Source organism: Somniosus microcephalus, chromosome 12, assembly GCF_052327205.1.
Source record: "Somniosus microcephalus isolate GS21.2 chromosome 12, FLI_Smic_1.0, whole genome shotgun sequence".
In the NCBI taxonomy this organism is placed as follows: Eukaryota; Metazoa; Chordata; class Chondrichthyes; order Squaliformes; family Somniosidae; genus Somniosus; species Somniosus microcephalus.
In genome coordinates, this window is record NC_140998.1 from 138,418,300 (window position 1) to 138,439,716 (window position 21,417).

Sequence of the window (21,417 nt, forward strand, 5' to 3'; positions counted from 1 at the left end):
GACATCCAGCGGGATACTTGCGTCCGCGGGTGTGGGTGGCCCCCCCCCCTCAGATGGGTTGTGGGAGCCCGTAAAACCCTCACGCCATAGGACTAACCACCCTAATGGCTGGTATGAAGATGGTTATGGTCACGGAAGGAGCGTTAACGTGGCCAGAAATCCTTCCACCACTTCATACAGTTCCCGAAAGGATACGTACGACGATGACCTCTTGCGCAATGCACCTCCTTGGACCCTCAGTCGCAGATGCGAGGGGGCAAATCGTGCAATTGTTAAATTTTTCATTTTATTGACATGTAAAATTTTGGCCCAGTAATTCCGTTCCAAACGCGTGAGTACGGTCGGGGTACTTACACGTCTGGCCGGAGGAAATGCCGGTTTTCAGCATGCACAGCGCATGCGGGGAAAACCGGCATTTCCTGTCCTCTGAACGAAGGGGTTCAGAGGCAGAACGCATGCGACTGCACAGGCAGCGCGTGCACAGTAAAATTCGCCGGTTTCATTCATGCTTTCAGTGAGGTTAAGTCCTTACAACTTACACATGAAAAAAGTATGAGTGCAGTTGCTCCAGAGGCTGCGGAGGAAGATATATTTTATCGTGGAGCTTCTGAAAGGCAATATTTTTGTTTGGGAAAGGGAGGAAAGTTATTTTAAGAAATGCTGAGGTAAGTTTTAAAGTTTATTTTTGTTTGTTAAAACGGGTTTTCAGTACTGTAGGTAGAAGGAGCAATTGTGGCTATGTGAATTGAATTTGCTGTGTTTATTAAATGTGAAAATGACGCCAACATTTTTAAGAAAGAAACTTTTCATCAGTAATATATTCTTTTAAGTAGTTATGTATGTATGTCTGTATATATTCCTTTGCGTATATGTATGTATATATTCCTTTACTTATGTGTATGAATGTATGTTTTTAATTATGACTTTCAGAGAAAGTAACTTATTGGAAAATCATAATTAAATACATACATTCATACACATAAGTAAAGGAATATATACATATACGTAAAGGAATATATACGGACATACATACATAATTACTTAAAAGAATATATTACTGATGAACAGTTTCTTTCTTAAAAATGTTGGAAATGTTACATTACTCATTTTAGAACAGTCATTTTCACATTTAATAAACACAGCAAATTCAATTCACAGCCACAATTGCTCCTTCTACCTACAGTACTGAAAACCCGATTAAAAAAAAAAATTAAACTTTAAAACTTACCTCATCATTTCTTAAAATAACTTTCCTCCCTTTCCCAAACAAAAATATCTTAACCTCACTGAATCCATGAATGAAATCGACGAAGTTCACTGCGCACGCGCTGTGCCTCTGAACCCCTTCGTTCAGAGGACAGGAAATGCCGGTTTTCTCCGCATGCGCTGTGCATGCTGAAAACCGGCATTTCTTCCGGCCAGACGCGTGAGTACCCTGATCGTACTCACGCGTTTGGAACGGAATTACTGGGCCATTGTAATTTGAAGAGGCTAAGATTTTATTTGTGAAATGTTTCATACAAACTAGTGTAAAGAAACACTGAGTATTAAATTTCTATCTGCTGCAAGGCCATCCTTTATTGGGTTGATGCGAGCAAGCCTGGAACCCTAATGGAATTAGCATACCAAGAGCAGCAGTACTGAAGGGGGTTGTGCAATCAAAGCCCTTTAGATATTAGTGATCAATAGATTCCAAAAAAAGAAACGTAAGGTCAGCAGAAACAGCTCAAAGTTTATTTTGTATCAAGTCATATATCCACAGTTGGTTAATACCCTGCTGTGTAGGGCAACAGATTGTTGAAGTTAGCTGTGTAGTTCAACGCAAAGGCCTGGAGTTTCCCTTCGATTGCACTTTTTTTCGGCGCGATTTGGCCGAAATCGGCGTAACCAGTGCAAAAGATCACGGGGTTTTAAGCACAATTTGCGTTCATCGCAACACGAGTTTCCGCGATCTTTTGCGTTACTTTTAAAACATCGTGCTAGAATCCGGCCTCACCCACAGAATTGGCGACGCCCCCAGGGTGAATTAATCATCATTGTGCTCGTTGGCAGGCCTTCAGGGAGGCTTTCAAAATTAAGCTGGTTCTTTTGGACACAAGGGCACTAAAAAGGTACGTTTTAAAAGCTTTTAATTCTGATTTGTGTTTTAATTTACTAAGAAACTGATTAATGTACCCCAATATAACTAGAAAATAGTTTTATATCTTTTTAAAAAATGACTTCCAGTAATTTAAAATCAGGTTATTCGGAGGTAGTGGATGGACACTGTGATTAAAAATGCTTATTTTTTGTGGTAAACCTATTTTCAGCTGTTTTAATCAAACTTCACCAAGTTACCACTTTTTAAATATATGAAGGAAAATTTTTTAAAGCAAATTTTTTAAAAAAGAATTACATTTTAAAACGCTGCCCGATTGCGCTGGTTCATGTCAGATTTTGCTTTCGGCGATTTGCAAATGAGTTTGAGTGGAAGCTCCGGGATTGGGGGGAGCACTTTTCAAAGCGAGCACAATTTTGGGCACAATTTGTGCCGAAATTGGCGATTATGCCCAAAGCGGAAACTCAACCCCATTGTGTTTACGTTACAGCTTTAATGTCCGTCGTGTAAAGCGGTTTGGGCTTTGCACTGATGTTAAAGTTGTAGGGGTTCAATTTCCATGTTGAGTATGGAAATAAAGATCCCATACAGGTAGAATGGCCAGATGACTGATTGTGCCCTATGCTATTTCCTGGAGCCCACACGTTTGGAACCAGCCCGGGGGGGCGGGGATATATCTGGCCAGTTGCTAGATCTACCCCACTATAGATGATGAAAGAAACTGCTGTGTATTTCCATCTACTAATGCAACATCAGTCTAATCCACATGCTCTCTGCTAGTACAAAAAGAAAATACTGCAGATGCTGGAAATCTGAAATAAAAACAGAAAATGCTGGAGCTACTCAGCAGATCAGGCAACATCTGTGAAGAGAGAAACAGAGTTAACGTTTCAGGTTGATGACCTTTCGTCAGAACTGGAAAAAAGCAGGAAATGGAACAGATTTTTAAGCAAGTGTCGTGGCTGGGAAATGGGGGAGGGGATGAAAGAACAAAAGGGAATGTCTGATAGGATAGACGGCAGGAGAGATTAAGAGACATTGAGAGACATTAAGAGATATTCAAGGCACGAGGAGGTGGTAATGGGACAGGTTAAGAAACAAAGGATGGCTCTAGATGAAGTGTAAATTGCGCTGGCAGAATGAAAGACAGCTGCCATGTGGGAGAGAAGAACAGAACAAAAATGTGGATTAAAAAATATATATATGATATGGGCAGAGGTTATGATCTGAAATTGTTGAACTCTATGTTGAGTCCAGAAGGCTGTAAAGTGCCTAATCGAAAGATGAGGTGCTGTTCCTCGAGCTTACGCTGAGCTTCCGTGGAACAATGCAAGAGGCCGCAGACGGTGAGGTCTGAGTGGGAGTGGAGTGGTGAATTAAAGTGACAGGCCACCGGAAGCTCGGGATCCCCCTTACCGACTGAATGGAGTTGTTCCGCAAAGCGGTCACCCAATCTGCGTTTGGTCTCCCCAATGTAGAGGAGACCACATCGTGAGCAGCGAATACATTATACTAAATTGCAAGAAGTACAAGTAAATCGCTGTTTCACCTGCAAGGGGTGTTTGGGGCCCTTGGCAGTGGGAAGTGGGGAAGTATAAGGGCATGTGTTGCATCTCCTGCGCTTGCATGGGAAGGTGCCGGGGGAAGGGATTTTGGGGGTGATAGAGGAGTGGACTAGGGTGTCGCAGAGGGAGCGGTCCCTATGGAATGCTGAAAGGGGAGGTGAGGGGAAGATGCGTTTGGTGGTGGGATCATGCTGCAGGTGGTGGAAATGGTGGAGGATGATCTGTTGAATGTGCAGGCTGGTGAGGTGAAAGGTGAGGATGGGGGAACTCTATCGTGGTTCCGGGAGGGAGGGGCAGGGATGAGGGCAGAAGTGTGGAAGATAGAACGGACCAGGTTAAGGGCCGTGTCAACCACGGTAGAGGGGAATCCTTGGTTGAGGAAAAAGGAAGACAGTCAGAAGCACTGGTATGGAAGGTGGCATCGTCGGAGCAGATGCGGCGGAGACGGAGAAAAACTGGGAGAATGGAATAGAGTCCTTACAGGAGGCGGGGTGGGAGGAAGTGTAGTCCAGGTAGCTGTGGGAGTCAGTGGGCTTGTAGTGAATGTTTGTCAATAACCTATCCCCAGAGATAGAGATAGAGATAGAGATGGAGAAGTCGAGGAAGGGAAGAGTCGGAGATGGACCATGTGAAGGTGAGGGAAGTGTGGAAATTGGAAGCAAAGTGAATGAAATTATCTAGTTCAGGGCGAGAGCAGGAAACGGTACCGATACAGTCATCAATGTACCGGAAAAAGAGGTGAGGGAGGGGACCTGAGTAGGACTGGAACAAAGAGTGTTCCACATATCCCACGAAAAGGCAGGCATAGCTAGGACCCATGCAGGTTCCCATAGCAACACCGTTGATTTGGAGGAAATGAGTGGAGTCGAAGGAGAAGTTGTTCAATGTGAGAACAAGTTCAGCCAGGCGGAGGAGGGTGGTGGTGGATGGAGACTGGTTGGGCCTCTGTTCAAGGAAGAAGCGGAGCGTCCTCAGGCCATCCTGGTGGGAGATGGAGGTGTAGAGGGATTGTACGTCCATAGTGAAAAGGAGGCGGTTGGGGCCAGGAAACTGGAAACTGTTAAAGTGGCAGAGGGCGTTGGAAGAGTCGCGGATGTAGTTGGGAAGAGACTGGACAAGGGGAGAAAAAATAGAGTTGAGATAGGAAGAGATAAGTTCCGTGGGGCAGGAACAAGCTGAAACGATGGGACGACCAGGGCAGTCCTGTTTGTGGATCTTGGGAAGGAGGTAGAAGTGGGCTGTGCGGGGTTGGGGAACTATGAGGTTGGTGGCCGTGGGGGTAAGATCTCCAGAGGAGATGAGGTTAGTGACAGTCTTGGAAATGGTGGCTTGATGTTCGGTAGTGGGGTCATGGTCCAGGCGGAGGTAGAAGGAGGTGTAGGAGAGTTGGCGTTCAGCTTCCGCTAGGTAGAGGTCGGTTCGCCAAACAACAACAGTGTTAGATCCGTGATTCTGAGAGTATGATGTTTTTTTAATAACCACACGGATGCTGTAACTTAACAATAAACAGGTATTTACTGGAGGAGGGTAGTCTCAAGACTGGGGGTACAGAGGCATGCGCAAGGCTTATATACAGGTGTGGTCACTGCCGGTACTACAGTATACAGGAGCTGTAAAAGTAGTTCTGTCTTAAAGGTACATACACTACAAACAGCACCACCCTTGTCAGCAGGTTTAATGACAATGTCGGGGTTGGACCTGAGAGAATGGAGTGCTGCAAGTTCAGAGGGAGATAGGTCGGAGTGAGTGAGGGGAGCAGAGAAATGGAGATGGCCGATGTCACGCCGGCAGTTTGCAATGAAAAGATCTAGAGAGGGTAAGAGGCCAGAGGGAGGGGTCCAGGTAGAACGAGAATTCTGAAAGCGGGAGAAAGGGTCAGCCATGCGGGGGGAAGACTCCTGGCCAAAGAAGTGGGCACAGAGACGAAGGCGGCGGAAAAAGAGCTCAGCATCGTGCCGAGCTCGAAATTCATTAAGGTGGGGGCGTAAGGGGATGAAGCTCAGGCCTTTGCTAAGGACTGATCGTTTGGGGTCAGAGAGGGGAAGGTCAGAGGGGATAATGAAAACGTGGCAGGGGGTGAAATTGGGAGAAGGGATGGGGTCAGAGGAAAGTGAAGGGGAAGATGGTTCTGGAGGGGCGTTGGTGTCCAAGAGTTGTTGAAGCTTGCGATCCTTGACACCTGAAAGGAAGAAAAAATGTTTCTTTTTAGCTCTCTGCTAGTCACTGTCTTCCAATACCACTTTGTTCCTTTTTAAGATTTATTTTACCTCCATTTAAAATTGATGAGTAAAAATTTGATTTAAACCAGTAGTTTTCAAACTTCTATGTGTGTGTAGGAAGCTCCTGCCAATACTGACACACTCCCCAAGACCTCCAGTGCTAACTGACAGTATCAGCTACCCAAAGGAAAATGGTGGAATCGTTGCATTTTTTGTTAGTGTACAGAAACAATGTGCCAGTAAATCAACAAATACAGAAAAAATGCAGATATCTGATCAATTTGCAGATCCACAGGAACCTCCTTTCGAACCTCATACGGGGAGGGAATTCCAGAGCTTAGAGCCGAGACGCCTGAAGGGACGGCCGTCATTGCTGGTATGGAGGAAGGGGGACGGACAAGAGGCCAGATTTGGAGGAACGCAGAAATCTCGGAGGGTTGTAAGGCTGAAGGTACAGAGATAGGGAGGGAGCAGGCCGTGGATGTATTTGATCACAAGGATGAGAATTCTTTTAATGGAGGCATTCGGGGGCTGGGAGCCAATGTAGGTCAGCTAGTAATTCCTTCTTTCTTAGCATTCAAACAGCCACTACTTGATAAACACCACACGTCTAATGTATCTGCACTATTAATTGCACCAAATCTTCAACTGTCTTTCACAGATGCAAAGATAAGGCCAGAGCTGTTGGTTCTCTTTCACATTGGCAAAATGAGATAAGTGTCTCTGTAATTACACCATCATCAATCCTGCATTTTTCCAATTCCCATAAATCATTTCTTTGGAGACAGGAGATTGTCTCCTATTCAGATACCCAGATGGTTTGTCTCAGCCTTTTCAGATGGATTCTGGAGGTAACAAATGTCCTCAGTTGATTTATCTTTTACTGTGACACATTTACGTGGAGAGACAAGGGACTGTTCTCAAAGCAGAGAAGGTTATGCGGAGATTTAATAGAGGTGTTCAAAATCATGAAGGGTTTTGATAGCATAAATAAGGAGAAACTGTTTCCAGTGGTAGAAGCATTGGTAACCAGACGACACAGATTTAACATAATTGGCAAAAGAACCAGAGGTTATGTAGGGAAATGTGAGGTAGGAAGAATAGAAAAACAGAATATTTTTTAAATGACGAGAAACTTTTTTATACGTTGGTGTTCAGAGAGATTTGGGTGTCCTCGTGCAAGAAACACAGAAAGCTAGCATGCAGGTACAGCAAACAATAAGGAAGGCAAATGGCATGTTGGCCTTTATTGCAAGGGAGTTGGAGTATAAGAGTAAGGAAGTCTTGCTACAATTGTACAGGGCCTTGGTGAGACCACACCTGGAGTACTGCGCACAGTTTTGGTCTCCTTATCTAAGGAAGAATATATTTGCCTTGAGGCGGTGCAACAAAGGTTCACTAGATTGATTCCTGGGATGAAAGGGCTGGCCTATGATGAGAGATTGTGCAGAATGAGCCTATATTCTCTGGAGGTTAGAAGAATGAGAGGTGATCTCATTGAAACATACAAGATTCTGAAGGGGATTGACAGGGTAGATGCTGAGAGATTGTTTCCCCTGGCTGGATCTCAGGATAAGGGGTCGGCCATTTAAGACTGAGATGAGGAGGAGTTTCTTCGCTCACAGGGCTGTGAATCTTTGAAATTCTCTGCCCCAGAGGGCTGTGGATGCTGAGTCTTTGAGTATATTCAAGGCTGAGACAGATAGATTTTTGGACTCTAGGGGAATCAAGGGATATGGGGATCAGGCGGGAAAGTGGAGTTGAGGTCGATGATCAGCCATGATCTTATTGAATGGTTGAGCAGGCTCGAGGGGCTGTATGGCCTACTCCTGCTCCTATTTCTTATATTCTTATGTGCTTATGTAAGATGAGGGGTCATCTTTTGTGTGGCAAGTTGCTGTGCTCTCGAATGAACTTCCTGAAAGGGTGGTGGAAGCAGATTCAATAGTAACTTTCAAAAGGGAATTAGATAAATACATGAAGGGCTATGGAGAAAGAGCAGGAAAGTGGAACTAATTGGATAGCTCTTTCATAGAGCCGGCACAGGCTGTAAGATTCCGTGGGGGTTAAATTGGATAAACCTCAAACGGGTGCATGGATCGCGATGCGCAATTAATCTGCGCCTGTTGATTGAAATGCAGGCAGGACACCAACTTTGTGCTGCCTGCGCAATTCCATGATTTCTGCATGCAGCCAGCACTCCCCGCGCTGTTCATTGGCTCCACACATCAGCAGAGGACCCAATATCGTGAGTACCTAGTACTGTTAAAGGGGAAGGGCATCGTGGCTGCTGGTGGTGCTGAGATCATTCTGAATATTATGCTGTGGAAGAATCAACACTGGATGACCATGGGTGAGAGCGTGCACCAAGGTCTTCAGACACTGCACTGAACCTCTTGATAGAAGAGGGTGAAAGAAGGAGAGATGTCCTGTACCCTCATGGGGACTGGAGGCCCTCCAGACACATGCTCAGAAAGCAGTGACAAGAGATAGCGGAGGAGGTCAATGACAGGATTGTATCCCCAAGGACCTGGATGTAGTGCAGGAAGAAGTTTAATGATCTCACACGAGTTGTCAAGGTCAGTGAGCGCATCTTCAAATGCCATATTCTACCAACTCCACCACAAGCCTCATCCATTGCTCAATTCACTAAACCTCCATCACTCACCTACCAACAATCTCTATCAACCAGGACTCATACCTAACATTCATATGTTTTACCTCACCCTCACACACTTAGCATTGTTGCAAGCCTCACACCCACATCGCAAAGCTTGCATACACTGGCAGCTTTTCAGTCACGACAGCCACATCACCCAAACATATTGCACGACACTCACTGACACAATTCCCTCTTTCTTGCAGGAGAATGTGGCGCACAACATGAGGCAGAAGGAATTAACGGGAGGGGGAGAGGCACGCCTGCATGTTTTAAACCCCATGGAGGAGACAGTGCTGGCCATTATAGGAAGGACCATTGCTGAGGCCATGGCCACCAGCGGGGTTGAAGCCATGAAGATGAGGGTAACCGCATAGCTGATCCCACTTATCTCACCCCACTTCCCCCTCATCTCTCAATCTTTTCTGACTTACAAGCTGCATATGGTGTAAGCACACATTCGTACTTTTGCCTCTTCCCCTCACCACAACCCATCCCTTGTTCATTTCAGATACCCAAGAACTGGAACCTGCCCAGGCAGTGGAGGAAGAGCCAGAAGAAAATGAAGATGAAGGGACACCGTCACTCGATTTCACAGTTGCAGCCACCAGCTCAGATACTGACACTGCGTGTAATTTAGAGGATGGCCTAGAGGTGGCATCTGCACGTGGTGAGACACCGGGCACAAGTGCGCTGGAGTCAGGGCTGGTGGAAAGGATAGCACATGTGCCAGCTCGCCGGAGGGTGAGGTTGCACATTAGTTCTACTGCAGAGGAATCAGATGAGGACTTTGGTGGGCCAGGCTATAGAAGAATGCTAATGGGTGTACACACCAAAATTTATGGTGCATTGGGAAGCCTGCCGGAAAGCCTGCGTTCAATGTCAAGGAGCATGGAGGAGTCCAGCGCCAATAATTTCAAAGGGGCTGACGTAATAAAACTCACTACGCACTTGGTTCGAGTATAAAGTAAGGCTTTAATCTACTTGTTTCAAAACATGGAGGTGTGGCGGAGCCACCAAAGGACTCAAATTGTTTGTATATAATTCCTTTAACAACATGTTAGCTACAGCCTGAGTCTGTATCTTTATTTATGCTGTTTAAGTGTACAGAGCGTGGTTACTTTAACAGCGCGGCTAAAACGTGATGACGTCACACCGTTCATCACGTGATCCCCGACTGGCGGGAAAATGTGATGACGTCATGATGTCAGCCACGGGACCGCAGGAGCAGTCCTCGTGGAGCCTCTGAAGAGAGCAGACCTACATTTGATGTTATCCTTGTTAAAACCTGTTTGTTTCATTAAAGTTCGTTTTGTTTGATCACCTGAGTAGAACTCAGTCTTTTAGTTAGGAACCCACGTTCCTACATTGGTGACCCCGACTTTCGCGAACGGTTTTCGTGGAAGCTCTTCAGCATGGAAACGAACGCCGTGACTCTGAAACTGCCACAGTTCTGGGAGCAACAACCAGCTGCGTGGTTCAGCCAGGCTGAAGCCCAGTTTGACATCAGGAACATCGTCACGGATCAGACCCGTTATTACTACGTGGTCTCCGCCCTCTAGCGCCACTGCCTCGTAGATCATCAGCCTCCTCGGTAGTCCTCCTACTGACCGCAAGTATGATACGTTAAAGGCGCAGTTGCTACAAGTCTTCGGGCTCTCGAAGTCAGAACGCGCTCGCCGGCTTCTCGCTATGCCCGGCCTCGGGGACTCCAAACCGTCCGAGCTCATGAGCCAAATGCTCACGCTCTTAGGTGCTGAACCGGAATGCTTCCTCTTCCGGGAGCTATTCCTCTGCCAACTGCCGGAGCAGGTGCAGGCTGCCCTAGCCAGGTCCGAGGTCACGGACTGCGCAGAGCTTGCTGCCGAAGCAGATAAGATTTTCACAGTAACCCAGCAGTGCTGCGCTGCCACGAGACACCCATCCCCCACAGACACGGCTCCAGCTCCTCTTGCAGCGGGCTGGTGCTCCTACCACACCCGTTTTGGCGCGAAAGCATGACACTGCCGCTCTCCCTGCAGCTTTTCACCCAAAAACAAAACAAAGCTCCTGCAGCGTTCCTGGCGAAGGAGGACCAGGTCTAACAGGCACTCCGCGGCTGCGATGGCCATCGGATCTTCGGGGAAACTTCTTTTCATCACCGGCTCCCTATCGGGTCGACGTTTCCTTTGCGACACCGGGGCACAGTGTAGCACCCTACCTGCGTCGAATCTCGATATGCAAGCTGGGGACCACGGCTTTTCCCTCGTGGCGGCTAATGGCGCAACCATTCGAACTTTCCGAAAATGGCGGGTCCAAGTGTGTTTCGGCGGTCAGAGCTTCCATTGGGAATTCGTCACGGCCACAGTCTCTCAGGCCATCCTAGGGGTGATTTTCTGTGTGCCAACGGCCTCCTCGTTGATGTCTGGCACCGCCGGTTGATCAACGTGGCCACCTTCCACTCGATTCCGTGCCACCACGGTACCGCCGTGTCGCGCTCTATCGCCTGCACGTTCCCATCTCCGGATGACTTCACTCGGCTCCTCGGAGAGTTCCCGGAGCTGACCAGGCCCACTTTCTCCTCCTCGGCCACGATGCATGGTGTTGAACATCATATCACCACTACTGGCTCCCCGGTTTATGCACGGGCTAGAAGGCTTGAACCCAGCAAGCTCGCAGCTGCGAAAGCAGAGTTCGACATGATGGAGCGGCTGGGGATTATTCACCGGTCGAATAGTCCCTGGTCTTTACCTCTCCACATTGTTCTGAAACCGGGCGGCGGCTGGCGGCCATGCGGTGACTACCGACGCCTGAACGACGCCACTACTCCTGATCGGTACCCGATCCTGCATATTCAGGATTTCTCGGCCCATTTGGCGGGAAATTCTATCTTTTCAAAAGTCAACCTCGTCCGGGGGTATCACTAGGTTCCCGTGCACCCGCAAGACGTCCCGAAAACCGCAGTCATCACCCCTTTCGGCCTTTGAGTTCCTGCGGATGCTGTTTGGCTTGAAGAATGTGGCACAGGCTTTCCAGCGCTTCATGGGCTCCGTGCTCCGAGACCTAAACTTCATCTTCGTCTACCTCGACGACATTCTCATCGCCAGCGCTAGCAAGGAAGAGCACATCTGCTATTTGCATACCCTCTTTACACGCCTCAGTCAGCACGGTTTGATCATCAACCCGGCAAAGTGCCAGTTCGGCCTGCAGCGGATCGATTTCTTGGGACACCGCATCACATCAGAAGGCGCCGTCCCCTTACTGACGAAAGTGGAGGCTGTTACTTCTTTCCCGCGCCCGCCAACCGTCAAGGCCCTGCAAGAGTTCCTTGGGATGGTCAATTTCTATCACCGCTTCGTCCCTAAGGCGGCTCTGCTTATGCAGCCTTTGTACGAGGCCCTCAAGGGCAAGTCCGGTAAGGATCCAATCAGCTGGACGACCGAGATGGACCAGGTGTTCGTCAACACTAAGAGCGCCTTGGCCAACGCAACCATGCTGGCGCACCCGCTTCCAGGTGCCACCATCGCCCTTACCACCGACGTGTCGGACTACGCCATCGGCGCAGTGCAGGAGCAGTGGGTGAACGGCACGTGGCAACCGCTGGCGTTTTTCAGTCGTAAACTATGGAGAAATGAACGAAGGTGCTTTATTTTCTATCGGGAGTTGCTGGCCCTTTTTCTAGCCATCCGCCATTTCCGGTTCTTATTAGAAGGACGTCCCTTCACGGCTTTTGTCGACCACAAGCCTCTAACGTTCGCCATGACCAAGACCGCCGAACCGTGGTCAGCTCGTCGTCAACGTCACCTGACGTTTATTTCTGAATTCACCACGGACATTCAACATGTGTCTGGCAAAGACAACCTGGTAGCAGATTGCCTTTCCTGCGCGACGGTCCATATGGTTCACCTTGGGATTGACTACACCCTCATGGCCTCGGATCCAGAGGTCCAATCATACAGAACCGTCCCCTCTAGTTTCCAAGCGGCCGACGTCAGTTTCCAGGCCGCTGGCACCACACTCCTTTGCGACGTCTCCATGGGCATTCCCCGACCTATCGTGCCAGTCGCATGGCGCCGGAAAGTGTTCGACGCCATACACGGGTTGTCGCACCCTGGTATGAAGGCTTCACAACGGCTAATGTCGGCGAAATTCGTCTGGAAGGGTATGCACCTGGATGTCCGTGACTGGGCCAACACCTGCGTGGTCTGCCAGAAGGCCAAGGTCCAGCGTCATGTAAAAGCTCCAGTGGCTACGTTCGCTGTTCCGGAGCGTCGTTTCGACCACATGCATGTGGACCTTGTGGGGCCACTTCCGCCTTCCCATGGTTATACGCATCTCCTCACCATGGTGGACCGCACCACTAGGTGGCCAGAGGCAATTCCTTTGGTTTCCACCACTTCGGCAGACGTCGCTAGAGCTTTCATCTCCTGTTGGGTTGCTCGTTTCGGGGTACCGGCGGACATTTCTTCCGATCGTGGGCCACAATTTTCCTCGGAGCTCTGGAACGCTGTAGCTCAGGGGCTCGGCACCAAACTTCATCGCACCACCGCCTATCATCCGCAGGCGAACGGCCTGTGCGAGCGATTCCACAGGTCGCTTAAAGCCGCTCTACGGGCCAGTCTTCAAGTTGCGGGATGGGTGGACAGACTCCCATCGGTACTTTTGGGTCTTCGTACGGCGCCCAAAGAAGACCTGCAATCGTCCTCGGCGGAACTCGTTTATGGCCAGCCGCTCCGAGTACCAGGGGATTTCCTCCCTTCTCCCACAGAGCCATGGTCCGCCTCCCAGCAACTCGTCAGCCACCAGGAAGCGGCCAGATGCTTCGCTCCGGTGCCTATTTCAAATCACGGCCTGCAGAGTTCCCACGTGCCGGCTGAGCTGAAGAACGGCGAATACGTATTTATCCACCACGACGCTCACCGGGATCCGCTCAAGCCCCCTTACACTGGTCCTTTCTGCGTCATCGAATCGGGAGACAAATCCTTTTCGGTCGACATCGGAGGAAAGCCAGATCACATTTCGGTGGACCGGTTGAAGCCGGCTCACTTGGACCTGGACCGCCCAGTCGTCATCGCTCAACCGCCGAAACGTGGCCGACCGCCCGTAGCCGCCGCGCCAGATCAACCACAGCCGCCCGCCAGCTCGACCACACCCGCCGTGCCAGCTCAACCACAGCCGCCCGCCAGCTCAACCACCGTCCATCAGCTTCCTCTGCAGGGTTACCGAAGTCGCTCGGACAGACTTGTCAGGCCTCCTCGACGCCTCACTTTTGCTGTTGAAGACAATTCTGGGGGGGCGCATGTGGCGGAGCCACCAAAGGACTCAGATCGTTTGTATATAATTCCTTTAACAACATGTTAGCTACAGCCTGAGTCTGTATCTTTATTTATGCTGTTTAACTGTACAGAGCGTGGTTACTTTAACAGCGTGGCTAAAACGTGATGACGTCACCCCGTTCATCACGTGATCCCCAACTGGTGGGAAAACGTCATGACGTCAGCCACGGGACCGCAGGGGCAGTCCTCGTGGAGCCTCCGAAGAGAGCAGACCTACATTCGATGTTATCCTGCAGTTTCTTGTTAAAACCTGTTTGTTTCATTAAAGTTCGTTTTGTTTGATCGCCTGAGTAGAACTCAGTCTTTTAGTTAGGAACCCACGTTCCTACAGAGGTCTAGTTATCTTTCACTAGTTCCTGTTTACAAAATGTCCTGGGCAAGCTGGGCCCATGCCTGAGTATTTATACTCCTTGGACGGCGCCACCAGCTGGCCGTCCAGTGTTATTTCATGAGTCTTTCTTCATGGATCATAAGATTCATAACATTGGCTTTGGAATGGAAGTGTTTTTCTAAACAAAAGCAGCAGATCGGCTTCCGATAAAAGCAGGTTCTACAGTATATGCAGGCTCCACCAACAGAGATGTTCGTTGACAGAATAGTGGCATAATTGTGCTTTCCAGTACCACAGTCTAAGACCCTGGGGTGACAGATACTCAAACCTGCCAAATAATGCACATGGATCTTAGGCCCGTCTGAGAAAAGGGGAAAGCCTTCACCTCTCCTAGCATTCTGACATATTACATAAAACATGACGAATAACTATTGGGACGATTGGCCTACAAATTTCCCACTCCCTTGCAAGAAAGGACCTCCCCATCCATGACCTCATCCTAGGTGATTTCAATGACATCTGAGGCCTGACCAAAACATAGGTCACTGATGGTGATTCCTTTCACACCATTACTCCCCTGCCTGGCTATATATTCCAACATGTTCCTCAGCAAGCCACCATGGTGGTGGGTGGCTCTATATCTCTAGATCCCACCTTGACCCATCTCCTTACTTCTCCGGTTCCTTCTCCAAATTTAAGCACCTTATCCTTTACTACCCCACCCACCTTTCGTTCAAAGTCCTCATCACCAACCCCCTCCCCTCCCAAAGTCCTCTGATGACCACCTTGTGGAAATCTCTTTCCCATTTTTCCCACTCAGTCTTTGCACTGAAAAAATCCTCATCCTCAACAATTTCAACCAAAACTTAAAATCCCCATGATCCCTCCCCTCAGATATCTCAATATTCCTGCCTCAGTGTGATTCTGCACATCAACTCTCCCTCCTGTAACCATGGCCACCATCATAACCTCACCATTGCACATGGATTTACTCACTACCTGGTGAAGTATGTATCACTAACAAGGCCATTTCTGACCACTTCTTAACTTCCCTCATTATCGACATCCCTTTGTCTGCCCTAACCCTTCTATCATCACTGTCAGTCCTTGGAGAAAACTACCTACAGTCTCCAGCACCTTACTAACTGACATGATGCTGTTGCCCCCATCAGCCTACTTAGCAGTTCCCCAGCCTCAATGTTCAACGTCCTTGTCCCTACAAGAACTCTCATGGTCCCCTACCCCTGATGATCCCTGTAAATCAAGCACCTTTGCATCATCAAATTTAAGGACCGCAGAATGCACGACTGGCCTGAACATCCACTGCCAGATCTGGCACAACAACCAAAAATGATCACCCCATTTTCTACAAATAAGTCATCTTATTTATGTGGATCACTCTGGAGAGGGAGGGAAATCTCAAATTCCTTTTCTCTACTATTAACCACCTCCTACGAGCTCCCCCACTAACCTCGCTTTCTTCATTCCTGATGCCAGTAGTGGGAATCTCATGGATGTCTTTGTCTATCTGCTCAGCTGCCTCAGTCTTCTTCTGCCTCTCTGCATTCCCTGATCACCCACAGCTCACCTATTCCAGCTTCTAACCTCACAATGCCCCACAGTTTCTCACCTATCTCCACCCTGTCTTCACTAGATCGATCTCTACCATCTCCTGCTCCTATGACTCCCTCTGTAGTGTCCGTATGTTGATAGAGACACTGAAGACAGGAGTTGGTTCATAGGTGTTTACTAAGCAAAGTCTGGGGGGGTACTAACGGATATAACACAATATACAGGCTTATATAGCCCGAGTGGCCATTACCGGCATTACAGCACACATGGGGCTCTTAAAGGCACATACACTACAATTCCTCCCCTTTTAGCTAACCAGTACATCATATTGTAAGTAATTATTAATTTCATGTTATAAGAAAAATAATATACACATTGCTGTAGTTAATTAATTATAAGTCAGTCTCTCAGGAGGCTTCCTGACTCGGTCCGGATAACGCCTCGGTGGTGTAGTAGTTTCTGGTGGTGTAGTAGGTTCTTTTGGCAAGGCTGATTCGGCTTGAATGCCAGTGTCGGGTTCATCGGGTTCCAGTATCACCGGATCGGAGGTAGATATGGGTATCTCTACTTCATCGTTGGGCGTATAGAGTTGTGGTGTAGGTTGTCCCTTTTCGGATGACTCTATGATTTGGTCAGCATGGCGCCTTATTATGCTTTCTCCGATGTCCACGGTATACATCAGTGGTCCTAGTCGTGTGCAGATAGTTCCAGGCTGCCATTTCTCGGTACGGTAGTCCCGGGCCAAAACTTGTTGACCTATCTGGAAGGTTCTAGTTGGCCTTTCATTCATGCCTTGAAACTGCCGGTTCTCCACGTCCCTTCTGATGTTGGGTTTGACCAAATCCAGCCGGCATCTTAGGTTTCTATTGAAGAACATCATGGCGGGAGTTTGGTTGGTAACCATATGTGTTGCATTCCTGTATGCGAACAAGAAGTTATCCACCTTGTGCTGAAGTTTTATGTCTTCATTACCCATGGCCTTTATGGCCTTCTTGAAGGTCTAGACAAACCTTTCAGCCAATCCATTGGTGGCGGGATGGTATGGGGCGGACGTGTAGTGCTTAACCCCATTGTTTTTTAAGAACTTCCTGAATTCTTCGGACACAAATTACGGTCCATTATCAGAACAGATCTGTTCCGGCAGCCCATTCCTGGCAAATATGGTCCTTAATACTGTGATGGTTTTTTCCGTGGTGGTGGAGGACATCTTTATTACCTCCGGCCACTTGGAGTGTGCATCAACCGCGATTAAGAACATTGAGTCCATAAATGGACCAGCAAAGTCGATGTGTACCCTTTGCCAGGGAGATGAGGGCCACTCCCATGGATGTAGAGGGGCTTGTGGTGGAGCGTTTTGGACCTTCTGGCATCCTAGGCAGCTCTTGGTCATTTCTTCGATGTCTCCATCGATACCTGGCCACCATACAAACGCCCTGGCTAGGTTATTCATTTTCACTCCACCCAGATGCCCCTCGTGAAGCTCCTTTAGCACTTTATCCTGGAGTTTGGGTGGAATCACCACTCTGGATCCACACATCAAGGTTCCTCGGCACACTGACAGCTGTTCTCTTCTTTGCGAGAATGCTGGCAACAGTGGTTCGCCATGTGCTGGCCATCCCTTCACTGTTAAATCGTAGACCCGTGAGAGAGTCGGGTCATTTCTTGTCTCCCTTTCAATGGCAGAATTTGTCACTGGTAGACATTCCACTATGGTTGAGTGGAACATCTCTACTGGGTCTACTGTAGGTGCCTCTTCTACCGTTGGCAACGGTAGGTGCGATAAACCGTCAGCATTCCCATGCTGTTTTGATCCTTTGTATTCTATGTTGTATTGGTGTGCCCCTAGAAAAAGGGACCACCTCTGTAGCCTTTGCGCTGTCATAATGGGAACACCCTTTTTAGGGTTGAATATGGAGATGAGGGGTTGATGGTCAGTCAACAAGGTCAATTTTTGTCTGTGTAGGTAATGGTTGAATTTCTTCACTCCCCATACCAGGCTGAGTGCTTCCCTGTCGATTTGGGCATAGTTACGCTCAGCTGAGTTCAATGAGCGTGACGCAAAAGCTATCGGCCGTTCCGAGCCATCAGGGAATTTATGCGATAATACTGCTCCTATGCCGTAAGGGGATGCATCGCACGCCAGTCTGATTGGCAGTGATGGGTTGTAATGAGCCAAAACTTCTTTGGATGTGATTAAGTCTTTGCATTTATGGAAGGCACGTTTACAGTCTTCGTTCCATTTCCAAATTACTCCTGTTTGTAGCAGTTCATTAAGAGGGTGTAGAAGAGTTGATAAGTTCGGTAAAAATTTATGATAGTAATTTATTAATCCCAGGAACGACCTTAATTGTGAAACATTTTCAGGTGCTGGGGCTTTTATGACCGCTTGAATTTTTTCAGGTGACTTATGCAACCCTTCCTTATTTATTATGTGGCCACACTATAATATTTGATTTCGGAAAAATTCGCACTTGGGACGATTTGCTCGTAGGCCCCGTTCTCTCTGCCTAGTGAGCACCTGCTCCAAATTGGCAAGGTGCTCGTTGTCGTTTTCTCCTGTTACAAGGATGTCGCCTAGGTAGCATTGAGTACCCGGAATCCCTTGGAGGACTTGCTCCATAGCTCTTTGCCAGATAGCTGGAGCGGATGCTACTCCGAAAACTAGTCGATTGTACTGGTACAGACCTTTGTGTGTATTTATCGTGAGATTTTTTAGAGGCCTCTTCAACCTCCATCTGTAGATATGCCTGTGCCAAGTCAATTTTGGTGAAACGTTTCCCTCCGGATAGTGAGGCGAAAATACCTTCTATCCTCGGAAGAGGGCACTGTACCGTGTGAAGGACCAGGTTTACCGTCACCTTGAAGTCTCCACAGATGTGAATTTTTCTCTGTTCTTCAGATTTCAATGCTTTCTTCATGACTGGAATGATGGGTGTTGCCCACTCGCTCCAATCTATTTTGGATAATACGCCTGCATTTTCCAAATTCTCCAGCTCTGCCTCGACTGCTGGACGAATTGCGTATGGCACGGGTCTTGCTTTAAAAAACTTGGGAATTGCTGCATCTTCCACTTTTATTGAGGCGGTGATGCCTTTCAAGGTTCCTAGTTTCTCTTGAAACACTTCTTTGGCGTTGGCCAAGATATCTTTTAATCGTTCAGGTATGATGTCATCATCATTTTTTTTGTTACTGGTCACCGTCAGTGCCTGAATGGAGTGCCAGTCTAAATGTATTTTCCTGATCCATTCGCGTCCTAACAGCAGTGGGCCACCATCTTGTAGAATGTATAAATACAACTTTTGTATTTCCTTGCCGTTGTATACAACAGGCACCCTTATTTTTACTTTGGGGTATACTTTCTGCCCCGTATATGTTTTTAAAATAATGGATGTGTCTTTTAAAGGTATATGCGGAAATAGCCTCTCGTAATCCTGTCGATTTATTACGGTCAGAGCTGATCCTGTATCTAGCTCCATTTTAACTGGAGATCCTGCTATCGTGAGGGTAACCCAAATGGTCTGGTAATCATCTTTGGCAAGTACATTATGTAATTTGAGACAGCTTAGTCTCTTGTTTCCGGAGTCGCTATCGCTCTTCTGGTCTTCGGAGCTACTGTCCGTCATCATTTGTACCTTTCTGTACTTTATTGATTTTTTTTTTCCTGTCTGTGGATTTATTTTGTCCAGATCGGCATACCCGTGCAATGTGTCCAATATTTCCGCATTGCCTGCATGCTTTGTCCTTGAACCAGCAGTCCCTCTGGTTATGGGTGGATCTGCCGCAGCGATAACATCTTTCGAAACCCTGTGTCATTTCATGGGTGCCGAAGTCCTGTGTCTTTTGTTGTATCTCTGCAGCTCCTCTTGCTGCTGATTCGTATGATACAGCCATACTGAAAGCTTTGTCCAGTGTTAAATCTTTTTCAGAAAGCAGCCTTTTTTGTGTTCCTTCACCTAAGAGACCGCAGATGAATTTGTCTCGAAGATAATCTGCTAGTCCTGCCCCGAATTGGCAGTATTTTGATAGCTTTCTTAATTCAGTGAGGTAATCAGCGTTACTTTCATTCTTGTGTTGATTTCTCTTGAAGAATTTGAATCGTTCCGCTATCAGCAGCGGTGTTGGGTTTAAGTGCTCCTGCAGGGTATCAACAATTTCTTTAAAATCCTTGTCCTTTGGTTTGGCTGGAGTGATTAAATTTCGTAACAGCCCGTATGCCTTTGCGCCCATTAGATTCAGCAGTACTGAAGCCTTTTTTTCATCTTCTATTCCATTTGCAGTGCAATATACCTCTACTCTTTCCACATATGTGGTCCAATCCTCTATTTCGCTATCAAAAGCATCAATATTGCCAGACTTAGGCATCTTAGAAAAGATATGGCGCTTCCCGCGCTTTCCTGCCGCTGCTGCCGATGACAACGCTGTTTCCCGCGGTTTCCGTTCTTTTTTTATTTATTTATTTATTTACGGTTGGAGACTCGTTCCCGCCGGACTTTCTCTCTAGGTCTGAACGCTGACTTGCTTGCCGCGCCGGCCGTCTCCCGAGTGCTCCCTCCCCGTCTGTTATTGCTTGCCTCCGATTTCGCTGCTTGTCCCAGCTGTAGAGCCAGCCGCTGGAGTCCCAGCCTGACGCCCAGGAAGGATTAGCGCAGTACCTGCCACCAGCTTGGCCAGCTGGTGAAACCACAGCTTCTTTCACTTTCTAGAGTCTTCTGGACGCCCGAGGAATCGATGTTCTTGAGGTGCTGCCGAATTGCAGGTAAGTCCGTTTTCACTTCGTCGCCACTGTAGTGTCCGTGTGTAGATAGAGACACTGAAGACAGGAGTTGGTTCATAGGTGTTTACTAAGCAAAGTCTGGGGGGGGTACTAATGGATATAACACAATATACAGGCTTATATAGCCCGAGTGGCCATTACCGGCATTACAGCACACATGGGGCTCTGAAAGGCACATACACTACACCCTCTACATTCAACTCCTGACCACTCAGTTATCCATTCTCGGCACAATGCTTACTTGTGGGTCCAGGAGAGCTGCTCCACAAGGAAAGGCTGGATCTCTGCTGCCCCAGGCTCCCTCCCCCTCCCCAACCGCAAGACCCTCACCATACCCACCCTTCACGCACTTATTTTGCAGCCGGCAGCCTTCTCTCGGTCACCGTCTCCCCCGGCTAGCTGTCATTTTCTGCCGCAAATGGCTGAACAGCTGGCCGGCGGGATTCAGTTTAAATCTGTCGGGCTGCCAAGTCAGAGTCCTGCCCAGGACTGCCGCCCACTCTGGGAGTTGAAATCGGCCCCAGCTGGGCCCCAATTTTAACTCCAGATGGGTTCCCGCTCAAGCCTGAATTAAAATTACAGTCCGGTCTCAATGATGTAATTGAGCCATAACATGCACATGTAAGGAATGACCCCATTGGCTCCAGGCGCGTGTCCTTGCTGCCTGCTCAGGAGAGCAGGTTAAAATTGCAGATGTTGCGATCATGGTGGCTTTTGGGCAGGTAAGAGCCAGGACAACTTTAACTGCCCACCCGCCAGGTTTCTGCTGAGCAAGTAGGATTAAAATCGCACCGCCCCCCCCCCCCCCCCTTAACCGTTCTACACCCTGCCTGATTTTACTTTCCATTGAATTCAATAGCAGGTAAAATCAGGTGGGCTGTAGC

At 48.1% G+C, this 21,417-nt stretch overlaps 1 long non-coding RNA gene across 1 annotated transcript; it reads left to right on the forward strand.

Annotated features, from left to right (window-relative positions):
- The first annotated feature begins 1,410 nt into the window (after positions 1-1,410).
- On the forward strand, positions 1,411-9,916 carry LOC147109561 (uncharacterized). Its single transcript, XR_015080435.1, has 3 exons — positions 1,411-2,111; positions 8,748-8,906; positions 9,053-9,916. It is a non-coding gene; the product is annotated as an uncharacterized LOC147109561 (long non-coding RNA).
- Positions 9,917-21,417: the final 11,501 nt, after the last annotated feature.